Source organism: Myotis yumanensis, unplaced genomic scaffold (assembly GCF_028538775.1).
Source record: "Myotis yumanensis isolate MYYU_CA2020_CCGP unplaced genomic scaffold, mMyoYum1.0.hap1 SCAF_3, whole genome shotgun sequence".
Lineage (NCBI taxonomy): Eukaryota > Metazoa > Chordata > Mammalia > Chiroptera > Vespertilionidae > Myotis > Myotis yumanensis.
The window spans coordinates 18786889-18813096 of record NW_027223754.1 but is presented as its reverse complement, the minus strand read 5'-3'; the positions used below and the strand labels follow the sequence as shown (position 1 = coordinate 18813096).

General features: G+C 40.3%; 1 protein-coding gene across 1 annotated transcript in view; it reads right to left on the bottom strand.

The window, feature by feature from the left end:
- The window catches only part of NRG1 (neuregulin 1), a 960018-nt gene that overhangs the window by 201601 nt on the left and 732209 nt on the right, over window positions 1-26208 (bottom strand). The window lies entirely within an intron of this gene.

Below are 26208 nucleotides of genomic sequence, written 5' to 3'. Positions count from 1 at the left end.
ACCCAGCGGCCCGCGCTCCTCCCTCTCCTGAGCCCGGCAGCGCCCCGAAGGGTCGGTCCGTTCCCTTTAATGCAGAGAAATGTTGGAGACAAAAGTTTGCAACTCTGACACCTGTCCCCCAAATGAAGGCTCAGGAGCCCCTGGGAAGGAGAGGAGTGTTTGCTGTTTTCCCAGGAGAGTCTGAGGTTCATTCCTTTCTTACTTAGTTTAGTAAGTTACACACACGTCGGGCCAAGATAACTCCGGGTGGAAGGGAGTGTGCGTGTAAGACAGTCCTGGGTACACAGGAAGGGCGCTCAGTGAACCTTAAAGGCGGTCAGATCGCACCTTCTTCGGAGATCTGCTGTTGAATGTGGGTGTGCGCGTGTGCCTGCCCTTTCTTCAGGGTTTTAACAACGTGCCTGTTAAACCTCACCTTCTGCTTTTCCTAAAATAAATAATAATAACCTGACCTCTTCAAAGGAGCTGTCCTATACTGTCTCTCGCTACAACTTAATTTCACATGAACTGCAAACCCCCGGTTGAAAGGCGGTCAACAGTTAAATGTCTGCACTACCTGCGCGTCACTCAGCTGAGATGAGTGAAAGCAGAGAGGGAGAGTGGAGAGCGGAGAGCAGTGCAGGAGCTCCGTAATTCCTTAATGCTAGCTTTCTCTGACTCCAGCTTCCTCAGGACTGCGGGCGAAGCCTGCTTCCCGTCCCTTGTCCTCCCTCTGGTGGAGAATTCCAAAGAGCAGTGAGATCCAAAAAACGTTCGCAGCCAGCTGCACAGGACAAAAGTAAAAGGCCAGAGTGACCTGCACCACAGAATGATCCAAAATCATGTCCAGAGAACATTCTCATAGCTATATCACAGCTGTGATGTAACTTCCCATGTTAATTTACAGGGATAGATTTGTGTTGTGGTCAGGAAGAGGTGAGCATGAACAATCCATACATGAAATGAAGGTATTCCACTTTAAAAGTGACTTGCTCCTGGTTTTCCATTCTGTGGGGTTAATGCTAACTGAACCATTACCTACATACAGACCTTCTGGGTATATTTTTTGAATTGCCACGATTTAAATAAAGTTGAAATCCGAGGTGCCTCCTTGTATGTGAGAAGGGAAAAGGGGGAGGGGGCAAAAATATTCATTTTGAAACTGACCTAAAATAAGAATAATTTTATTCATTTAATTTGCATTATAATAAGAATCAGACTGTTTGGGTGGCTTTTAGTTGTTAAAAGATGTCTGATCAGTACTACCATCATTATTTTTGAAAAAGTTTGATATTAAAAGGTTTTCTGATAGCCTTTCAACAAAAATATACATTTTACTGAGCTATGAAAAAACAGCAAAACCAGGGGAAAAGATTATGACTATATCTGAATAGCACTATAATATTCCACAAATTCCAGTGTAAAATGGAGCCCAACGTTGGCTGAAATAACCCTGCTTTCCCAGGAGGGGACACTGCTCAATAAGCAGGAAACAGCAAAATTCAGAAAAGGGGAGTTCTTTCCGAAAGGGTACTTCATCTCCAGGGTGTGAGACCCTGTAAGGGCTTCATACAAAATAGCTGCATGTTATCAAATACAGTATATCACTGCTTTAAAATTGAAAGATGTAAAGGAAACCATACTTTGGCGTCTATAAACAGTTTCAGATCTTACCAAAAAGCAGGAAGCCAGTAGTAGTAAAACCCAGAGCTATGGAAATACTATCATTCAGTCACTTTTGTATCTGGATGTTTTACTTCACGGAACAGCCTATTAATTCCTATCACAGTCATTTTTCAGTGAGGTAAATGGAAAATCCCACAATTTTGTGGTAATTTTCCATTGGAACAAATCTATAGTAGTAGATGACAGTTTTCCCAAACCAAGCACCAGTGACTTACAGAAACGCTTGCTGATATGTGGTACCTTTATAATAAAACATGGCAGCCACTAAGTAATGTCAGGGATCCCATGGAAAAGCGCAGGCCTAGGGGATGAACAGATATGAAAGGAAGGAGATGGATATAAATAAGCATTCAATAATTGTTTTTCCTTGGATTGATGTGTTGGGGAAAAAAGAGGACAAAAAACACAATGATAAATGTTGAAGAAACTTTAAAGAATGGTGATAAAGCAGCAGTTGGATGACAAGGTTGCTTCCTGGGACTTTGTTCAGATTCTGGAGTCATATTTTAATTGCCAGTTGCTACTGACTTCTCAGGAAATTGATGGCAAAATCCAAATTTTTTTTTTTCTACTAATACATTACTTATAAGTCTTTATCCTTTATGTTACCGCATGTTAATTTTTTCAGTAGTTTATTTTATTACATCATTTATGACTAGCTAAAAGATTAACCAAATAAAAGTCCATTACTTAAGTAAAAATATTTGTGATTTATCAAGAATTTGAGATTGTTCTTATTAAATTCTTCATCTCTGTGGTTGGGAAGTGGCAAATGAATTTTCAAAAGCACACCTTGGAAATGATTAGAAGAAGAGATGGAGAAAGGAGGAAAATTTTTTTTTTTTTGAAAATAAAAATATTAACCTCAAATGTCTAATTTAGGAAGGATGACATATCTTCATGGTATAATTTTATGAATTTGTTGTGTACTACTCAACTCTCAGAGTATGTATCATAGAGGGTGTGTTGACTATAGTAACATACATCAAGCTGTCAACTATGTCAACTGAAAAACAGAGTGGAGATTTATAAATAAGCAACTTGAGAAATAAAGACAAAATGAATATCTTACATTAAAGGGCAGCTTAAAATAAGTGCAATCATGCTCCATAACATTGTTTTGTTGGCTAGGATTAACTTTTAGAAGTGTCCTCAAAATCTACAAAGTTGACCATTTCTGAAGATACTCCAAGAAAATTTTATAAAGAAAATAATAAATAAAATGAGAGAACATTAACATGGGAAGATAGACTCCATTTTTGCAAAATACTGTGCACTTTAACAAAAATGAAAATTTAATCTACGATTCTGCAAATAGATGCTTTTAACTTTTAAAATGAAGTAATTTAAGGTAATTTACATAAAGATTACTTTTTAAAAAACTTTGCAACAAAGTTGGCATTAATAAAGATGCACGAATGCAAGAAAAGATCTCACTAGCAGAGCCAGCTCGAAACAACCACTAAATGTGCTTGGCTCATTCATTCATTCATTCATTCACCAAGCAGTTACCAAAATAAGTGCTAGATAGCAGAGAAACAAACAAGCAAGAATCACCTCTATTCTCATGAAGCTAAGTATGATGAGAAAGCTGGAAAAACAAATTAATTATTATACCACAAATGCAAAGCAGCAACAGATAAGTTTTCCAGGGCCGGAAGCTCATAAAATTTGGGAGATGTTCTTAAAGGAAAAGAACACAAAATTAAAAATGCAAATTTGAGTCCAAGAACGTTAAAGGGGGCCCTTGGATGTGAGAGGCCCCGAAGAGTAGGCTTCATAGCTTTACTGGAAATTCATCTCTAGTGGTTCAAAGCATATTCCACCAGCTGCACAATTACAGTCATGATAAAGCACAATTCTATACTATCTTAGAGATTAGATAATACTATCACTATAAATAGGAGACATTAACAAACAATCCAAAGAAATACACACAAAACTGAAACAGGCAAAGAGTATCTATCACGTGAGGAAAATGAGATGCATTTGAGCCTTAAGAATTCACCAATCAGCAATTGTTCTTTATGTTTAGACTCTTAGAACCAACATGCAATATGATTTTGTTCAACAAAGGGCTTCTGACCAACAATATGCTCCGGCAAAACTGGAAATGGTGCCCTCCATTACATTTGGCAAATATTTAACAGAATTACTAATTAACCATATTCTGTCTGCTATGAAGTCAGTATGAGAACAAAATTGTGAGTTTAGAATCCTAAGATAAATATTAAAAAGGTAATGTTCAAACCACATTAAAATGAAATCTGTTTGTTTTTCTGCTTGTTTGGGTGATTTTTAAAAACTACTACTCACTGCCCTGGCTGGCGTGGCTCAGTGGTTGAGCATTGACCTATGAACCAGGAGGTCATGGTTCGATTTCTGGTCAGGACCCATGACCAGGTTGGCATTCAGGAGGCAGCCAATCAATGATTCTCTCTCATCATTGATGTAGCTATCTCTTCCTCTCCCTTCCTCTCTGAAATGAATTAAAAACATATTTATTTATTTATTTACTAGAGGCCCTGTGCACAAAAATTTGTGCACTGGGGGGGTGGGGGGGGTCCCCCAGCCTGGCCTGTAACCTCTCGAAGTCTGGGACCCCTCAGGAGATAACGACCTGCTGGCTTAGGCCTGCTCCCGGGTGGCAGAGGGCAGGCCCAATCCCTAGGTGCAGCCCCTGGTCGGGCTCAGAGCAGGGCCGATTGGGGAGTTGGGGCGCCGCCCCCTGTCATGCACAGAGCAGGGCAGATCAGGAGGTTGCGATGCCACCCTCAGTCATGCTCAGGGTAGGGCCGATTGGGGGGTTGGGACACCGCCCCCTGTCACACTCAGGGCAGGGCCAATGGGGAGGTTATGGCTCTACCCTGTCACTCACAGAGCAGGGCCGATCAGGGGGTTGGTGCGCCGCACCCTGTCAAACACAGATCCGCAGGGCAATCAGGGGGTTGGGGAGCTCACCCCTATCAGGCACAGAGCAGGGCCCATCAGGGGGTTGGGGCGCTGCCCCCTGTCATGCTGATCCCAGTATCGGGAGCCTCGCTGCTCCGCTGATCCTGGTGCTGGGAGGCATATTACCCTTTTACTATATAGGATAGAGGCCTGGTGCATGGGTGGGGGCCGGCTGGTTTGCCCTGAAGGGTGTCCTGGATCAGGGTGGGGGTCCCCACTGGGGTGCCTGGCCAGTCTGGATGAGGGGCTGAGGGCTGTTTTCCGGAAGCGGGTGACTGAAGCTCCCAACTGCTCCTTTTTTTCTTTTTTTCTTTTTTTATTCTGGGCCAGCTTTAGCTCTGAGGCCTCGCTGCTGAAAACATCGATACAATGTTGCGGTCAGGCTGGCTGAAGCCTGGCTGGCTGAATGAAAGCCGGTTTCTGGGGTTTTGTTTAGCTTCTTATTTGCAACATAGTACATAGTTGCTTAGAGTTGCAGCTGAGAGGCCGGCAGCGGCAGGCGGGGAATGTTGGAGTTCGCCATCACTGGAGCAAGCAAGCCTCCCTGCTCGCTTCAGTGCATGGCTGCCGGCCGCCATCTTGGCTGACAGTTCATTTGCATAAGCATATGCTGATTAGCCAATGGGAAGGGTAGCAGTTGTACGCTAATTACCATGTTTCTCTTTTATTAGTGTAGATTTATTTATTTATTTTAAATATTTATTGATTTCAGAGAGGAAGAGAGAAGGAGAGAGAGAGAGACAGAAACATCAATGATGAGAGATAATCACTGATTGGCTGCCTCCTGCACACCCCCCACTGGGGATCGAGCCCACAACCCAGGCATGTGCCCTTGGCCACAATCGAACTCGGGACCCTTCAGTCCACAGGCCGACACTCTATCCACTGAGCCAAGCCGGCTAGGGCAATTAAAAACATATCTTAAAAAAATAAAAATTACTACACACTGACGATTTTTATTTTTGTTATTTATCATTATTATTACTGATAAAATTACTCTCATGATTGTAGGGATACAGCATAGATTAAAAATGGATTTTATAGTTGAAGATTAGTGCCTCATTTCTTTTTATGAATTCTATTTTACAAATAGAGCCAGTATCCTAAGTCTCTTCTGTAATAAGGTGAAGCTATAAGACTTAATAGTTTTTGAAACATTTTAAGGAGAAACAATCTTAAGCATCTTTTTGATTTCACTTCCTCACCCTCAGAGTAATTATTTCTTTTTATCTTCCCCAATCTCCTTGCAACGTGTACTTGAGATGTGTATGTGATGCAAGCACCTCAAATTTAAATGTACATATATAATGCACATACACAGACATGCATGTGTGTATATTATGCTTATCTGTATGCGCATGTACACATATATGTGTGTTGGTATATACTTAGTGTTTCTGTTTCCTCTATTGGGAATGAGAAGCATTGTATTCGAATGTGAGCCTATAAAAGGCAAAGATTATTTATCCTGCCTTATCCACCTCTTTCACACTGCTAGCCATTAGAATTCCCAGCACCACTTTGCAGCTAGTAATCACTAGTTTTGCATAGAATGAATTTAAGTGGAATTGGATAAATATTAAAAGCCTTGTTCTAATAGTATCATTTTCTACCAATCAATTACTAATCACCTACTCTGATAATAATCTTTGACACCTTTTCTATATCCAACTCATCTCAAGTCCTGTCATTTCATGTCAGTCTCCTTTTAACCATCTAAACTAGGGGCCCAGTGCACGAATTCGTGCACTTTGAAAGGAACTGTGGGTGAGGCTGCAGTGGACACAGGGACAGGTCTCAGCCCATCCTCTGCACCCCTCCCTGGCCTTTCCCACCTCGGCCCTGCTCCTGCCACCATCACTCCCATGCACTGATGGTGCTGGCCCCACTTGCACCCACTTACAGTGCAGAGTGATTGGGGCTGGCGCCAGCAGCGGGTGCAAGTGGGGCTGGCACCATCAGTGGGCTGCTGCCCTGATCACCACTCAGGAGCAGGTGGAGGTGGAGAAGCCCTCAGGGGCAATCGGGGCCAGCAGCTGCAACTCACACCTGCTGACAGTGCTGAGTGATTAGGGTCGGTGCCAGGCATCAGCAGCAAGTGCGAGTGCTGAGTGGGACCACGGTGTGTGGAAGCAAAGAATTTTCAGTAACCACCAGAGACTCTTCCAGATGACAGCAGCCAGCATCCCACCTTGGTCTGGCGCTGCTGCTCATCTGCTCCACCATCCTGCCACGGCTGACACCCACCATGTTCCGGGCTCACCCCCTGGTGGTCAGCACATGTCATAGCGACCGTTTGTTCAGTTGTTCTGCCATTTGGTCTATTTGCATATTAGCCTTTTATTATATAGGACTATTATATAGGATTAACTGCCACCCAAATCCAAGCCTTCCTCCTTTCTTTACTTTGACTACAGTAAAGCTTTCTACCTGGACTCTTGCTCCCTCCAATTACTTTGCCACATATAGCAGAGGAGCGTCTTTGAAGATTAAATCTAATTCAGTTACCCTTTGCTTCCCAGAGCCATGTCTAATGCTCTTGGAGTAGATTAGTCTGTGCCTAACTCCAGCCTTATCTCACTGTGCCTGATCCCTAGCAATCCCTGCTTCATTCTCAGAGGCCTCTTTGCAACATGCCTCTGAACCTTGCCATTGTTTCCAGCCCCAGTGCCTTTGTGCTTGCTGCTTCCTCTCCCTGAATTTCACCACAGCTACTATACTTTGTCTAATTCCACTGATTTCTCAGGCTTCAACTGGATTTCAGTTATTGAGAAAAGCTTTCCATTAACTTTCAAAACTGTATTCATCTCCCATCACACTTTTTTATCTCCTTCAGTACATTTCCTTCAGTTTGTTATTATATAATATCTTACAATGATCTGTTCCCACTGGACTGTTATCTCTTTGAGGGCAAAGCCTGTGACTATTTTGTGTCCTATGTCACTAGCACTGTGCCTGTCTCATCATAGCCAATCACATACATTTTGTTAATTGGTGAATAAATGAGGAAAAATAGAATTACTTTCAAATGTCTATAAGACCACATACATATGTGTGCATGAGCTTATGTTTATTTGGTCAAATTTTAAAATGATAATGATTATGATACCAGGGAAGGCACCTTGGACTAACTTCTGTTGAAATAAAATAAGCATTTCTAAGAAGTGTGTAAAATAAAAATCTTGACTAATCAGTATAACCTTTCAAAACTTTAAGAGGTGAGGTGATAACTTTTATGAAATGGTAAAATTTCAAGAAGGATAATTACTTTTTTTCCTAACTTGCCTCTGCAATTTATTGGTTTCATTTGCTCTCTTGGGTTCTTGCGACATGTCAAAGAGGCCCATAAAACAGCTGGTTTTTAGCAAGGATGTTCTAACAAAATTATAATGGATGAAAACCTGCAAACACACAGTTGTTAATGGAGAGTTAAAAACCCCTTTTTAGCATGGGCACATATAAGTTTCCTCTCTCCATATGATTATTTATCTCTTTACAGACTGGTGGCATGTCCACAGGTAGTCATTTCAGCAAATTGCACCTTAGAATGAGCTTTGAGTTCAGTTTTAATTCCTCTAACATTTTGCACGCTTCCCACCATCCCAATCTATACAGTGAAGGCAAAGGAATTTCTCCATACATACTTGGAGCTCAGATTCTGTGACCATCTAACACACAGCAAAGAGATTCAGATGTAAAAGTCTTTTAAGAGTCATCCCACAAGATCTTCTCCAAGGTCAACATCTTTCCTTTCAAGAGGCACTTTATTATGGTGAAAAGATTCATCCTTGTTAAACGTATAATGATGTTAAAATCTAAATATAATGTCATGAGTGATGAATTAGTGCTTCTAATATTTGAACAGTAAGAGTAATTTAACATATCAACTCTTTTCTTTAGTACATCCCATGAGAGACACCTGGTAGAAAGCATTTCCAAAACAGATTATACTATATAGGAAATTACTTCATAATGTCATCATGATAACTGGGCTGTATGGAATGAAACACTGACCCATGACATTCTGTACCTGGCCCAGGCATGTAATAACACCACAATTATTCTTTTTTCCTTCCTTCCCACATAATTCCTTCTTACTTCCTTACTAAATCTTTGTGAATACCCCCCCTTTTTCACTTCCTCCTCATGTTAGAGACCAATACTTCATCTATCTGACTTGAGTAGGGATTTTTGGTTTTAAGTTGAGAGCCAAGAGTAAAGTTCTCAGTGGAATGTTACAGCCATCTCCACCCCTGGACCCAGGCCTAGAATTCAAGTTACTTCACAACAGACCAAATTTCAACACACTTTATACATGTTTGGGAATTTTGGGGTATGTCTGTGTTAAAAATATATATATCTTTCAATTCTCATTCATCTGGGAAAAGAATGTCACAAGTAGTAACAACTCAAGGAGGCAAGTCATCTTTTAAAGATAATTTAGCAGAACAATTAGCTAACTTGACGGAAACTAAATGACCATCTAAAAAATAACTGGTGACCAACCATGCAGAAGATTACATTCTCATGGAACATGTTGTCTTTTATGCTTAATCATAATGATTGGGTTTGTTCCAGCTCTTTCCCAAGGTGCAAGATGGAAACCTAGTTCAAATGGTGCAGGGAGCTCTGGTCTTGTCTAGAGTCCTATTCAATATATAGGACTCTTTGGGCCCCAGAGAAATTCTGGGAAGTGATTCTGGTCCCAGGTATCCAACTGAATGTCTAAAATATGCCTGGATTAGCAATTGTGGGTGATCTTTGTTTGGTCCTAGAGCGGAGAGAAATCCTTGAGATACCATAAAGCAGATGGATTCAGGGACAAATAAGCCTGTCACTCTAACTGAGACTCCTGTCTTTGAGACTGACCAAAACCAGCCCTGGTTTCATAGGTCGGAAGAGAAAGTCACATTTATCTTGCTTTGGAATTGCAGGATCTTATTTTTCTATTATTGTTTCCAAAAGAGAGTCTAACAAAATGAGGTAGAAATCCATTCTCACTTTTATTTTCATGATACTAAGTAGACCCCTGAGTGCCAGCAGTGTGCTAGGTTTATATCAGTGGTGTTTACTTTGGGTACTAGAGCTGTATAGTTCTATCTCAGAAGGGAAATGTAAAGAAATTTTTATATATGTTCTCAACTCATTTTTTTTCTTTTAAAATTTACTTTTTTCCTCTTACCTAAGAAACTTTTTAAAAAGTATTATCTATACTTTCCCTTCCTCATCCTGCTTCTGTATCTGTCCTCCCAATATCTAATGCCAGGTCACCTCAATTACCCAGTTTTCTCCAGCAATATAATCGTTCCCCACTTTAACAAAGAAGCTATAACAAAAACCTTTCTTTTGACCCTCCTTCCCTTTTACAAACAAACATTCTCAGTTCTTTTTTTGTTTATCAGCTCAAGGAATTCACCTCCTTCCCCTACTCACCACCAATCTAATGAAATTGTTCAAAATTCATCAATGCCTTCCTAGTTGTTAGATGAAGTGTGTTCTTTTTAGTTCTTATGCTTAGAGATCAAAAAGTAGACATCAGTCTTTATTTTTCTCCTCACATCTTCCTTTCCTCCCATGATTCCAGGCATTTGGTGCCCCCCCCCCCCCCCCCACACACACACACACACACTCCAGTTCATTCCCCTCTGAAGAAGCTTTTAAATGTCCTTCGCTTCTCCCCATTTCTCCCCATTCTGGGTCCTCTGTCATTCTCTGGCCTTTTTGTAAGTTCTCATCTCACTGCTCATTTTCACTTCTCACACCTAGTTATCCTCTTGCCTGCTATCAGAGTTAATCTTCAAAAAAATACAGCTATTATCTTATCATTCTTGACATAATACCTCCAGTGTATTCCTGTTGCTCTAAAGTTGAAACTTCTCAATAGAGGGTAGTCAGATCCTTCCCAATCTAAGTGCTGCAGAAAAATTCAACCTCTTTGCTACCTTCTTCTGTGCTTTCAGTGTATTCTGGTCACACTAACATATATCTTTTCTTATTTTTATGCCTTGAACTCTGTTTTCCCCCCTACCTAGAATTTCCTTCCCCTTTTCTGCCCTGTAGACTTCTATTCTTCCTTCCAGACCCATCTCAAAGTTCACCTCTTCTGTTTTTCCCAGTTACTCCCAAACAGAGCCAATTGCTGCTGGATTTATGTTCAGTTTAGCACCTACATTATTATAATTTCTTTTTAAGTCGTCTCTCTGCTACACCTCAGGAATCATCCCTATATCTCCTTAAAGTACATGCTCAGCATATGTAGTATATTCAAAGAGACTCTAAATGTATTCAAGGAACTCACAATTTACAGTTAATTCAACTTCAGAGTGATTGAGCAGCCGTTGAAGGGTTTTGAAATCTTTCCAAATTTAACATTTTACTCCAACGCAAACTGGACTTCCACGAAGTAACTGCAACTTTTCCAAGTTCTGCAGCTGTGAGAGCTATATCTTAATTGATTTGTTCAACCAAAGTTACAGTTAGCAGGATTCTAGAACAGAAATCGCTGATTTCTGTCACTACATTGTTACATACTTAAATCCAACTTAGCCCTTGTTTACCTACTCTATGCCTTATTTCTTCATATTAAAAAAATAATATCAACACTTGTTACTCAATCACCATAATGAGGTATTATAAAATTCAACTGATGCCTTATTTGTACATTCCTCTATAAAGAAAAATGACTTTATTATGTATAGCTCTCATTTTGACTTCTGAAAATTTTATTTATAACTCTGAAAGGAAGAGAGTTCCTTTATATAGTTGGTTAAGAAATATTTTTGTATTTACTTATTGATTTGAGAGTCAGAGAGAGAGAAGCATCAGTTTGTTGTTCCACTTATTTATGCATTCATTGGTTGTTTCTTGTATGTGCCCTGACTGGGGATCAAAGCCTAATCTTGGCATATCGGGATGGTACTCTAATCAACTGAGCTACCTGGCCGGGACCTATAGTTGATATTCTTTGATTACTGAAAATGGCCTCCCTTTCAGAGGGTGCTTGTCACTCAGCAGCACCATCTGCCATTCCCCAGTCTCTCTGTCCTCAGAGCTTCTGGGGCTAGTCTCTGCCTTGAGCCTGGTTGGAAGCCTGATAAAGAGACCCTGTCCCCAAGAAAGCACCCATGAGTCAGACAGAGCCTTGAATTCTGACTCTGCTCCTTCACAGCTGTCTCCTCAACTGTAAAGTGGGGATTATGATACCTATTGTAACATCACTCTCGTGAGAATTAAATTAGCTCCTGTGAGTCAAGTGTCCAGCTGATAGCAGACACTAGGAAAATGGCACTTCTGTGGTTGCCACTGTCCCCCGACTTCTATCTGTTGCTGGTTCTGACCAACCCAGTCCAGGTTTCCCCCAAATCTCTGAATTGAAGTCAACTTTACTAAAGGAAGTTTTATGTAAAAAAAAAAAAAAAAAATAGTAATTTAAAAAATATTCAGTAATTCCTGAATAGGTAATAATGGATTATTCCAGGCCATTGACACTTAAGGATATAAATAAAACCATGAAAATCACATTTTTATGGATTTGAAGTTTGCACCACACTGCTCCTAATTCCTTCTTCTCATCATCCCTTCTTGGGTTTTCTGTGGTTCAGATGATTAAACTGGCCCAATGGGGGAAATGAGGTAAAAAAGAAAGCTAGTAGCTGAATGGGTGGGATATTACTAATTTGGTAAACAGAATTCTAATTCTAATCATAAGATTTCTGTTCCTGGTGTACAGAACCCATATGATCCCTTCCCCTTGAGTATGGGTGAGACCTAAGGATATTGTGGGATACCACTTCTGTGATGAGGTTCTCAATCGGTTGACTTTGAGATGTCTGACCTCAAAAGGGGAGTCCTTATAAGAAAGGATGGGTTTTTCCTAAAGTGAAAAATCATCCTGTTGCCTTTGAAGAAGCAGCTGCCATGTAGTGAGAAGATCACATGCCTAAGAACAAAGGGCATCCTCTGGGAGCTTGGCTGATACCCAGCAACAGAATAGGGACCTCAGTCCTAGAACCACAAGGAACTGAATCCTGCCAATGACCTGAATAAGCCTGAAAGAGGACCTGAGCTCCAAATTAGAACACAGCCTAGTCAACAGTTTGATTTCTACTTGGTAAGACTCAAAACAGAAGACTCAGTTATGCCAGTACCAGACTTCCAACTGACAGAATTGGGAGCTAATAAATAAGTGTTGTTTTGGAGAAACCAAGATGGTGGCATAGATAAACACCTGAAATTGCTGCCTCTCACAACCACTTCAAAAATACAACTAAAAGACAAAATGGACATCATCCAGAACCACAGGAAGTCTGGCTGAGTGGAAAGTCTACAACTAGAAGGAAAGAGAAAAACACACTGAGACTCAGAGGAGGTGCGGAAGCAAAGTGCAGAGGTACAAAGGCGCACTCGGAAAGGGCTGGCAACTGAGGACATGGTTGTCTTTTTCAATTGGGAGGGAGACACAAGCTCCCGAGGGCCCTGGACTCCAGTTCCGGGCAAGTCTCTGGGGAGTCAGACTCATACGGGGAGAAACTGGACTGTCTGGCAGCGGATGGAACTCAAGGGTGGCTTTCTCTCAAAGGTGCTTGTAGCAATTACTGAGAGACCCGGGACCTCTTAGGGTAGGACTGAGGATCAGCCATAGCTATTTGCTCCGCCCTGTTGATTCCCTGAGACCCGGCCCCAGCCAAGCTGTGGCAGAGGCTTTTGCATATGAATGACCTGGCCCTTTGCAATCTACAATTACCTAACAAACTGCAGCTGAATCAGAGAGACCCAGAACATCCAAAAGAAGGCCCAAGCCCCCCAGCAGCTTGCATTGCTTCACAGCTGGGCCTCATCTGGGCACCTCCAAATCCCAAACAAAGAAGAGGAATCTGCAGATCTCTCCGTAGCTCCTGCTGGGTAGCCTCAGGAAGAGGCTAAATTAGCACCTCCTTAGAGATCCAAGTGCCAGTTTACCCAGTAGTCAGAGTGGGACCATCCAGATTACAACTCCTCAGATCCATAAGGGACAGACTCAGGGGCACACTCAGTGAGCACCAAAGCCCCACTGAAGCAAGTCTTGCCCCATAAGGGTGTCTCCAGCACAGAAGTTCTCCCACCATAGACACAGCTGATTCTCACAGCCAATCGGCCTGGAGGTCAATTCCTCCCAGTGATACCAACAATAATCAAGGCTTAACTACAACAAGATGTGCATACAGCCCACAAAGGGGTGCACCACGAGTGTCCACCTCAGGTAATTGGGAGGCTGAGCCACTGGGCCCTATAGGACACCTAGCACAGAAAGCCACTCTATCAACACAGGATAGTAGCCAAAATGTGGAAACAAAGAAACAGGTCACAAATGACAGAAATGGAGGAAAGTAAACTACTGGATAGAGAGTTCAAAACCATGGTTATAAGGTTTTTCAATAATTCTCTAGAAACCACCGATAAATTTAGTAAGACCCTCAAAAAGTCTAGTGAGACCCTCGAGGATATGAAAAAGGACCAACTAGAAATTAAGCATACACTGACTGAAATAAAGAATATTATACAGAGATCCAACAGCAGACTAGAGGATCGCAAGAATCAAGTCAAATATTTGAAGTACGAAGAAGTAAAAAACACCCAACGAGAAAAGCAAAAAGAAAAAGAATCTAAAAATATGAAGATAGTGTAAGGAGCCTCTGGGACAACTTCAAGCTTACCAACATCCGAACTATGGGGGTGCCAGAAGAAGAGAGACAGCAAGATATTGAAAACCTATTTGAAGAAATAATGACAGAAAAGTTCCCTATCTGGTGAAAGAAATAGACTTTCAAGTCCAGGAAGCACAGGGAACCCCAAACAAAAGGAATCCAAAGAGGACCACAACAAGACACATCATAATTAAAATGCCAAGAGCAAAAGACAAAGAGAGAATCTTAAAAGCAGCAAGAGAAAAACAGTTAGTTACCTAAAAGGGAGTACCCATATGATTGTCAGCTGATTTCTCAACAGAAACTATGCAGGCCAGAAGGGAGTGGTAAGAAATATTCAAAGTGATGAATAGCAAGAACCTACAACCAAGATTACTTTACCCAGCAAAGCTATCATTCAGAATTGAAGGTCAGATAAAGAGCTTCACAGATAAGAAAAAGCTAAAGGAGTTCATCACCACCAAACCAGTATTATATGAAATGCTGAAAGGTATTTTTTAAGAAGAGGAAGAAGAAGAAAAAGGTAAAGATAAAAATTATGAACAACAAATACATATCTATCGACAAATGAATCTAAAAATCAAGTGAATAAAAAATCTGATGAACAGAATAAACTGGTGAATATAATAGAATCGGGGCATAGAAAGGGAGTGGACTGACAATTCTCCGGGGGAAAGGGGTGTGGGGGGTGAGGGAAGAGACTAAACAAAAATCGTACATCTATGGATGAGGATGGGGGAGGGGGGTAAGGGCAGAGGGTGGGGTGGGAACCGGGTGGAGGGGAGCTATGGGGGGAAAAAGAGGAACAACTGGAATAATTTGAACAATAAAGATTTTTAAAAAGTGTTGTTTTTAGATGCTAAAATTGGGATAATTTGTTACAGAGAAATATTAAACTAATGATTTATAAAAACACTAGAGGCCCAGTGCACAGATTTGTGCACATTGAAAGGAAATCAATTAGAAGGTGGCCAGTGGGGCAGGACTGGGTGAAAGGGGCCAGACCCGCCCTGGAGCCAACCTCCAGTGGTCCCTCCCTGGCCGGCTGCACCTGGGGCAGCTCCAGCGCTTGAAGGGCATCTGCGGAGTGAGCAGGGTCCCTCTGGCAGGTGGGGTCCCTCAGCCAGGCCTGCGGGGATCGGGCCAAAACCGGCAGTCCACCATCTCTCGAGGGATCCCAGAGTGCAAGAGGGCACTCTGCAAAGTTGCTGTTGCCTGGCAGCTCCTGCATTGACCATCAGCCCCCTGGTGGTCAGTGCATGTCATACCTACTGGCTGGCTGTAGGCCTGTTGCTTAGGCTTTTATGTATATAGATTTAAATGTATTCAGTGCTTCAGACAGCAAGGTATACTTTCCTTGTCTGTAAAATGAAAGATAAATAAAAGGCAAGGTGCCCCAAAGGCACTTTCCAGGCTCTAGCCATCCTCTCACTTCGTATTTTATATAATTAGATTATAAAACCCATTTCTTAAAAGGACAAAACAAGGCATGGGGAGGTAACTTGGGAAATTTCACAGATAGCAGAAGATCAAACCCAACTCAGAAATCCTAGCTCTCTTATCCGTAGACCATCCTATCTCCAACCCTTTCTCTGAGTTTCAGCCAGACTCACAGACATCAAATGGACTCCAAGGAGCTTCATCAGCCTTGGCCACAGGTCCAAGGGGAACCTGAACAGTTGCGGCTTCTTTCTATTTTTGGAGGATGGAGGTTTGTTTTTATTTCTCACAGGGATATTTTTGGTGTATGCTTTCTGCCAAAATAATCACTAAGACAAAGCACCTGCCATGGAGATGAATGCAATATAAACTCTGATGCACATTCATGGTAGACATAAAAAAAGGTATTTACAAATAACAACAATTTAACTCAAAAGTACAGGGTGGGACAAAAGTAGGTTTACAATTGCGTGTACATGAAACAGAGTTCTTGTATTCTTATGTATTAGTTATTGCATTATTATATTAATATTTATTAATTATTGCATTCTTTTCCAATGAACAACTGTAAACCTACTTCTGCCCTACCCTGTATATCAGTCTAAGGATTCATTGGGGAAACGTGTGTACACGTTTCTGAGGAAGGTGCATGGTCCTGAAGCAATAAAATTGGAGGGATGAGTAAGAGATGTGTTTGCGTTGTTTTTGCTTTAGTACCTGGGTACTTATCTGCTGATCTGTACAAATAACCCAAATAAAAACGTCTTTAGGAAACAGAAGAGCAGAGTCAAATGTTTCAAGTCCACAAAACCACTTCGAAAAGTTCTTTCTATGACCTGATAAATTTGTTTCCACACTTCCCCTAAAGCCACTTTGGCTCAAATATGATTTTTTCAAAGAAAGTTTTGGTATGCATTAACTAATTCCAAGAAACCAGAATAATCTAAAATATTTTAATCCTGGAGCAATCTCAGAGTGGTCAATAACATAACATGCTTTAACTCAGTCTGCAGACTACCTAGATAGGCAAAGTAAAATGGATAATAAAAAATGTAGTGACCCTGATTTTGACAAATTGAGCCCCAATTCTGAAGGAAATGTTGGACTTTATGTCTGAACTATCCAGATTGGACTATACATTGATGAGATTATTTACATACTCAGACATCAATGTTTCTGTAGACAAAGCCTCAGATTATCAATAAAAGCCCTCGTGAATTATCCCTAAAGGTTCTAATATCATCATTCTGTGATGATGGAGCTAATATTGAATTAGACTTATATGTCTTCAACCATACTTGCCGTGTTTTGAAATCATCTATGAACTAGGGTGGAATTATGGTGAGACCAGTAATTTTCAGAGTCCCACACTTGCAGGAGTCCTTTATAAGGCCAGTAACTAATTTGCATTAGTAATTACTTGTTTTTTTTTAAAAAGCAACACCAAAATTCACCTTTGTTTAAAGGAGACTGTAAATCTATTTTGAAGAAGATAGTAAAAATGCAGATACATTTAACTGGGTTTGGTACATTGACATTTGACTAAAAAGTTATTTTTTTTTTAACTTTTCAAATCATGGTGTTTGCATTATCAACCCTAAATGATGATCATCCTCCCATTCTCATGTTGGGAGCATCCCCTCCTTACCATGTTTTGAGCTCATGGGTTTGCAAAGCTTTTCCAAGAGTTTCTGGGTAAGGGGCACATGGCTGGCAAAGACAGTGTCCTCTTTCTCTGTCAAGAGTATGACATCTGTGTGCTCACTAACAACATGACTGGCATTGAATATTAAAATGGCCCAGAGTACAAAAATAATTAATATTTTTAACATTATTCTTTGGCCCAATCTTTCTTCCTTACACTGCGTATCCTAGAAAAATAAGGACCATGCTTGATTCTATCTATGCTCATATGTCACTGACTGATCAAAGCTTTGATGATGAATGCATATTAACACTTGGAGTGGGGGAAACGCGTGAATTGCGCGTACTCCGCGGGAGCCGTCTTAACTCGGTGCATATAGATTTGCGGTGGAGTGCGGGAAACGTGTAAACTCGGGCCGATTGTAACTGCGTATTACCAAATATTTGTTTGTTTGCCGTTCACAAAGATACCTACCTGCGTATGCGAACCGTTTCATACCCATTGGGGTAATAGGTATCATAAAAATCCCTGATTTTGCGCGGGAAACCTAAATAATTGCCCGCGCCATCTTATATTTTGGCGGGAAATTCACCCCACACCGGAGTGTTAATTTACACATAAATAGGTGAGAAGTTCTTTGAAGACAGTTTCTGTGTTATTGGAATTACATGTCTTTCATAGTACAGAATACAGTGTTTTTACCTGTTAGGAATGTTGAAAATATTTGATGGATAATAAATGAGTCTATTTTCTAAGATATTTAATGAACTGTTCCATTCAGATACATCCTAATAGTTTTCTCTTTAAAATTGCTAAATGTATGATTTTTAAGATAATTACTTTAGGATAGAGTTAAGTGTAAAAGAATATTAATTCAAAATATTGTCTCAGCTTTCATTTATTTGTTTTAAATATATTTTTATTGATTTTGTACAGAGAGGAAGGGAGAACGATAGAGTGTTAGAAACATCGATCAGCTGCCCCCTGCACACCCCCTACTGGGGATGTGCCCGCAACCAAGGTACATGTCCTTGACTGGAATCGAAACTGGGACCCTTCAGTCCGCAGGCTGATGCTCTATCCACTGAGCCAAACCGGTTAGGGCTTGTCTCAGCTTTTAAATGATCCTAACAGTCTGTTCTGTGATTATTTCAAAGCAGGAAAATAATGCACAGTTCACTTAATTATTCAAATTTAACTGAATAAAATCAATTAATGTAGTCAAAATGTTTAACTAGTTGCCTAAGGCAGACCTAGCCTAAAATTAAGATGTAGAGGTCTGTGATAGCTACATAGCTAATCAAAATCACTTTTATAACCAACTTAAGTTTCTAGAGTTTCATGTATTACATGCTGTTTACATGCTGTTTCCAAACAGAGGAGTTCAAGATTATACATTCAAGATCAAGTTCTTAAGAGCAGTAATATTTTTTGTTGTTGCTGTTGTTGGTAATGACGTCTTCAAATGTTATCATCATAGGCAATTGCGTATTTCTTCAACTGTTTGTATATGTGCAATTATATATACACAAGAAAACATTTGCTATTTCTCCCAATGTTATGGACTGAAACTATGGGGGGATCAAGAAAAATGTTAAATTTGAAAATGGAAGCAATCTTTTTTTTTAGGCTTTAGAAAAACATCATCAAGTCATGCCAACACGTAGTAAACGAAGACATAGGTGTATGTGCAAAATGCCAAAACATACAAATAAAAATGTGAAAGAACTAGTAACTTACAGAAATGTTTTTGTTGGTTTTTTTTAGACTATGGAAATTATTTACAATTTTTGCCTTAGGGGAGAAGTTTTTAAATTTATGTAGAAATTCTTTCTTAAGGCATTTTAAGAATTAAAAATGAAGCATATTATGAATATATTATATTTAACTATGACATGAAATTTGGGGGGGGGGGGGAGACCTTCCACACACAAGTCTTTAAAAACAATCCTCCATAAAATTCCTATTAATACATGACCAAATGAGTCTGCAATGAGTTGTAAGCATCAGGGTTCTCTAAAGAAATAACTTGATTAAAAAGAAGTTATAACTTCTTTTGTCTGCAATGTCAATTATAATTTAGAAATAATATATCTTAAAGAAAATGTTTCTATGAGAGAAATTCTAATGCCATTAAGAGTTTGATAAACATAGCTATTTTCATTTTAGTTAGAAAAACCTTGTTTCTCCAATTTGGTTTAATTGCATTTCAAGTGAAAACATGTTTTGTTCTCATTAAGCATCATTTTAATTTCTGATATGAATCATAGGCACTTCGAACAAACAGCACCTTAATAGCACGGACATTTTTGAAGAAAAAATAAGCAAACAAACAAACAAAAACAATTGAAACACAACCCACACTTCTGACCCTCAGTAATTCGGAGACAATGAATATGTTGTTTAATCTGCTGAATCTGTGGTAGTGTGTAACAGCAATAGATAACTAACACACCTTTTGAAATACCACTATAATAAGGAAAGAAATAAATGGGTATTAACCCAAAAGATAAGGAAAGAAATACTAAAAAGAGATAAACAGTAGATAAGATATTCAAATTTCGTGAGATGGGAAGCTGAGGGGTTTGTAATAACTAATATAGTAAAGCCATAAAAGCTGAAATTATATTCCTACAAATGAGGAGATCAACAAGAAAGTTGGCTCAGTTAAAGAACTGTGGAAAAGCTCACGGTTTGGAAGCACCGGGTGCACAGAAAGCTAAGGTGAAAGAGGAGGGGTTGTTGAAAACGAGGATTGAATGCAGGAAAGCATGAGTAAGACACATATACAGGGATCCACTCCAACACATTAAAAGCAGATGATTAACCTTCCCTTCAGGGAACAGAAGGTTTATTCTCTGAAGACACTGAAACAGAGATTTTGAGGCAAGATGAGTGAATGTAAATGTGTGTTCTCAGACTGAAAATAGGCAAATTAAGTGAAAACCTACTTTGAATGATGATTTCTATCTTCCTATCTCTTCCCAGTTCTCAGAAAGCTGGCAATCATTTTCTCTGTCTCTCCCTCACACACACAGACATGCTTAAGCTAAAAGTACTCCTGTCTGGAATGACTGGCGGCCTATGGCGGAAGGCTGGAGGAGGAAAGGAAAGCCAGAAAAAACACTCTCCACTGCCCATTTCAGTGATTCTCTTTCTCTGTTTAGAGACATAGAAAGCCTGGAAGACACTTCAAACATTTCTTCACTCAAGTTTCCAGGGGTAAATCCACCTGTAGAACCCAGCTAGTGAAATATTAGGGTTAAAATTTTTGGTGGAAAAAGATTTTCCTTTTAAAAATAAAAGTTGAGATCAATAGTAAATTTTATGGAATGTAGAGGGTAAATTGGGCAAGTCAAAGTCTATGGGGTGGAAATGACTATTGAAATAGCCCAGGTTTGTGATGAAAATCTTCCAAACATGCATTGGCTGGGAATGGACGGGTGAAATGAAACACAGAGGAACAAACAGAACACATGCATGAGGTGTGGTGGGAAAGTAAAAAACAAAAAAAAACACCAAGAACTACTCAGGAGATTTAAAATTGGCTAAGAGAATTGAGCTTCTAAAATAGAAATAACTATCAAATTAATTAGAGCAACTATTGGAGGGGAAGCTGTTCAATTTAGTTATAGATCCACTGGCACTGAGATACAGAATATTCAGCTGGCACCTGGACTGCTTTTTGTTTGATGCCCTGGGAAAGATGTTCAGATCTAAAAAAAAAAGTTGGAAAAAGAAATAGAAAAAATATCTTTAAGGACAAGCATGTAGAGGCAACTGTGAGGGAAAATATAATAGGGAATAGGAGCCAAGAGAGAGAAAGAGGGTAACAAGAAAGATAGGGAGAAAATTAGAGTCGTTTGCTGTTATAGAAGAAAAAAAAATATGAACAAAAGTATGGTAAGCACTGATAACCACTGCTGAGAAACCAGGGGGAATAAAATCCCAGGGAGATTTATTTAATATAAAAATAACTTCAAAAATCTGATGTGGGATACAGGTGGGGCCAATTCTATGATCAGAGATAAAGGAATGAGAGGACAGTATTGAGGAAAAGGAATCATGAGTGCAGACCTAACTCTTCTCAACCCTGTTAATATCAAAACTCCTTTTCAGTCTTTTTTTAAAAATATATTTTATTGATTTTTTACAGAGAGGAAGGGAGAGGGATAGAAAGTTAGAAACATCGATGAGAGAGAAACATGGATCAGCTGCCTCCTGCACACTCCCTACTGGGAATGTGCCCGCAACCCAGGTACATGCCCTTGACTGGAATCGAACCTGGGACCATTCAGTCCACAGGCCGATGCTCTCTCCACTGAGCCAAACCAGTTAGGGCCCTTTTCCTTCTTAAAATCACCGAGGAAACCCAAGAAGCTATTGATTTTGTGGGCCATCTTTATCAGTTTTTTGCCTACGAGAAATTAAACCTAAGCAAGTAAGACACTTTAAAATTTACCAACTCATTTAAAAATAACAATATTAAGTCATGATATATTCATGTAAATAACATAGTTTTTATTACAAATAAAAATATTTTCCAAAAACAATTTTAGTGAGAAGAGAGCATTGGTTTACATTTTTGTAAATCTCTTTTAATGCCTGGCTTAATAGAAGACAGCCGGATTCTCATATCTGTTTCTGTATTCAATCTGTTGGAAATGTTATTTTGGTTGAAGACTATGTAGAAAATCTGGCATCAAACAGATGGTAGTTGCAAAAGGAACTTCCTAAAGAGTCTCATGACTGAGAGGTCCTCAAATTTTCAATGTGTGCATCGAAAATGCTGATGTAGAGTACTTCTTTGAGAAATTTAACAACAAGAAGTAGGCAAATTGAGTGGCAATTCAAGGACATAAAATTAGGTTTGAGACAAGGATTTTGGGTCCATTTGTTTGTTTTTAAGAATTAGGAAAACCTAAGGATGTTTGTAAGTTCAATGGAAGGTAAGAAAAGAAGAAGGAGACATTGAAGATAAAGAGGAGATGAAAGTTGAACCAAGGTCCCAAAGGAGGACAGAAATGATGGGGTGAAGAGCAGGGTAGAAAGTTTAGCCTTTAAAGACAGTATACAATGAACTTCCCTCACAAGACTGCTTTGCTGTGACCCATAGATTTTGGGTTGCGTGTTCACTTTCATTTGTTCCCAGGTAAATTTTGAATTCTTCCTTGATCTCATTATTAACCCATTTATTGTTTAACATGTGATTTAGCATCAGTGTGTTTGAATGTTTTTCAGGTCTACTTATTGTAATTGATTTCTAGCGTCATACCATTGTGGTCAGAGAAGATGCTTGATATGATTTCAATCTTCTTGAATTTATTAAGACTTATTTTGTGTCCTAACATGTGGTCTATCTTTGAGAATGTTTAAAGAGAGAGTGCTAATGTTTCTCATGACACAAAAGCATAAGCAAGGATAAATGATTATGCAGAGAAAATCCAAGGCAGTGAGAACAAGATGAGGAAAGGTGAGGCACCTTCAGTCTTTTCAGTCAAGAATAAGGTAGAGTCATTTGCTGAAAGTGAGTAATATAGGAGCAATATTGGAAACTTGAGGAAACAGGGCTGTGGGGGAGCTAAAAAGAGGCTAATTAAAGTAATGCTTGAAGGAGCTATATGTGGAGACACAGCAAAATGCTTAGCTTATAATGGGTGCCCACGAAATGTTCTTTCTAAACAAATGAAAGGGCATTAAAGAGGGGTTCTAAGTGGAGGACACTGGGAAAAATAGCACGGCTCTCTAGTGATCTGTGTCAGTGGCTGAGGTTGGGCAAAACTGGACACACTTCTGCTGCCTTGGGGTGACCTCACAGACTCACAAGGGACTGATTCTCCTCTGAAATGGAGCAAGCTCATGTCGCATGGGAAATACTCACAACAGAGATGAATCTCTGGATTTGTCACTAATAAGTGGATCTTCTGAGCATAATTCAAGCAAACACCATACTCATCTGGTACTTATTTCAGGAAATCTCTTTCCAACTCTCACTCATGTTTTTTGTTTGTTTGTTTTGTTTTTGTTTTTTACAGCTCTAATATTTACACAGAAAAGCAACTAAAATGAGGAATATAGAGATAAAACTAAGGGAATTTTTCCTAATTAAAATTAGTTAGGCACATCCAGTGTCATTTTCAATTGAAAGGGTTAAAGGAGCTATTTCATTCCATATCTTCTTTGAAAACTATACTTGAATACACTATTTTCCTTTTTCTTTAAGAATAGCCCACACTCTCTTCCACCTGAAATGTTTCCACACAATTTAAATATTTGAATCTATCATCTTTTTCTATGATATCTGACTTTGAGGTAAGTAATTTATAATATTAAAATATTTTAAATGTAATATTTGATTATCTCTCTCATGAAAATGAATATTACACTATCTTCTCTGTCTTTGGTTCTTATTTTCCCAGTTTATTTTCTTAAGTAAATGCTTTATGGTATTTTCTGTCTTGTTTTCCACTGAGGCAAAGGAGAAATACTCATTGATTTGATTAACATTCTATTATTGTTCCATAATGGGCTTGTTCCATGACCACAAATAAGTATTTCCAGCTTCAATACCTTAACTTCTGCATTTATAAAATTAAATATCAGGGAATATGCACCAAAAAAACAGAATACAATAAAAATATCTAAAATCAATCAAAAGTATATCTGAAATCAATCATTTAAGTTTTCCTAATACTTAAAAAAATATTAAGGTTATACATACAAAACAAACAATCCAAAAAGATATCCTAAGTCCATTTGCCTTTATTGTCATATAGGTACAGCCTATAATAATAATATTTTTACTGTATTTCTATATGGCTTATCTACACTAATAAAAGACAAAGATGCTAATTGACTGTACTTTTGCTACACCCTAAGCCATGCCCACCAGCCAATCAGAGCGACTATATGCAAATTAATCCAACCAAGATGGTGGCCGGCAGCCATGGAGCTGGAGCAAGCAGGAGGCTTGGTTGCCCAGGCGATGGAGGAAGCCAAGCTTCCTGCCAGCCCTGAGCCGGCTGAGGCCTCCGCTCATGGTAACAAAGTTTCAATTATAGAAGATAAATGAATCCCAGATACCTGCTTCCAGCCAGCCTCCACTGGGAGCTTGGGTGGCTGGGGGCCATGGCCAGCCTTCAGACAGCCATCAGCCCCTCACCCAGGCTGGCCACACCCTCATGGGGTGAGGGTCCCTGCTGCGGGGCTTAGCCAGCCTGAAAACGGCCTTCAGCCCCTCACCCAGGATTGCCAGGCACCCCAGTGGGGACCCCCACCCTGAAGGGGCTGTGGCCAGCCTGCAAACAGCCATCAGCCCCTCACCCAGGATTGCCAGGCACCCTAGTGGGGACCCCCATCCTGAAGGGGCTGTGGCCAGCCTGCGAACAGCCATCAGCCCCTCACCCAGGATTGCCAGGCACCCCAGGGGAACCCCCACCCTGAAGGGGCTGTGGCCAGCCTGCGAACAGCCATCAGCCCTTCACCCAGGCTGGCCAGGCACCCCAGTGGGGACCCCCACCCTGAAGGGGTTGTGGCCAGCCTGTAAACAGCCATCAGCCACTCACCCAGGCTGGCCATACCCTCATGGGGTGAGGGTCCCCGCTGGGGGGCTTGGCCAGCCTGCAAACTTCCATCAGCCCCTCATCCAAGCTGGCCAGGCACTCCTATATAATAAAAGGGTAATATGCAAATTGACCCTAACAGCAGAACGACTGGGAATGACTGGTCACTATGACACACACTGACCACCAGGGGGCAGATGCTCAATGCAGGAGCTGCCCCCTGGTGGTCAGTGCATTCCCCCAGGGGGAGCTCTGCTCAGCCACAAGCCAGGCTGACGGCTGCCAGTACAGCGGTGGTGGTGGGAGCCTCTCCCACCTCCTCAGCAGCGCTAAGGATGTCCTACTGCAGCTTAGGCCTACTCCCCGCTGGCAAGTGGACATCCCCCGAGGGCTCCTGGGCTGTCAGAGGGATGTCTGACTGCCAGCTTAGGCCCGATTCCCCAGGGAGCAGGCCTAAGCCAGCAGGTGGTCATCCCCTGAGGGGTCCCAGACTGTGAGAGGGCACAGGCTGGGCTGAGGGACCCCCCTGAGTGCACAAATTTTTGTGCACTGGGCTTCTAGTTAGTATATAAAAAGAGTAACAAGAATAAATACCATTTTTTGCTTCTTACTATATTCCTGGCACTGTGATGAGAGCTTTACATATATTCGTTCATTTTAATTTCACAAAAACCCTATGATATATCTATTTTCTTCCCCATTTTACAGGTGAAGAACTTGAGTTAACTAAGTTATCCAAGTTCACAACAGCACTGAGTGGCAAATAGGATTCCAGCCCCCTGTATTACTACCCTATGACATCACTTCTATTTGTATTCTTTAAACTATAACTGCTTGTGATTGAAGAGTTGTGTGTACATGTGTAGTATACATGTAGGCATAGCAAACACTAAATAAGAGGAACAGAACACTTATAAAAATGGGAGAAATATAGGTGCAAATCTACCCCATTTGTATTTTGCTTACATATCTTCAACATACCAGAAGTCCTGGTTGCACCAAGAAGGAACTATAGATTTGGAGGAACTTCTAACAAAGTTACTCTGATCAAATAAGGTCACAAAAAATCAAAGCTTATCTATCACAGATTTCAAATCTCTGAGTGGAACCATTCTGCTTGGCTTGGTTTTGATTCAATCTTGGAAGTCTCCTGTGTTTCTGACAGAATGCTCTAGGTTTCCTCTATATCACCAGATCAGACATTTCCACTTAAAATTTAGTAAATAAAATAACTCAACATGTGTGTGACATTATTGCTGAT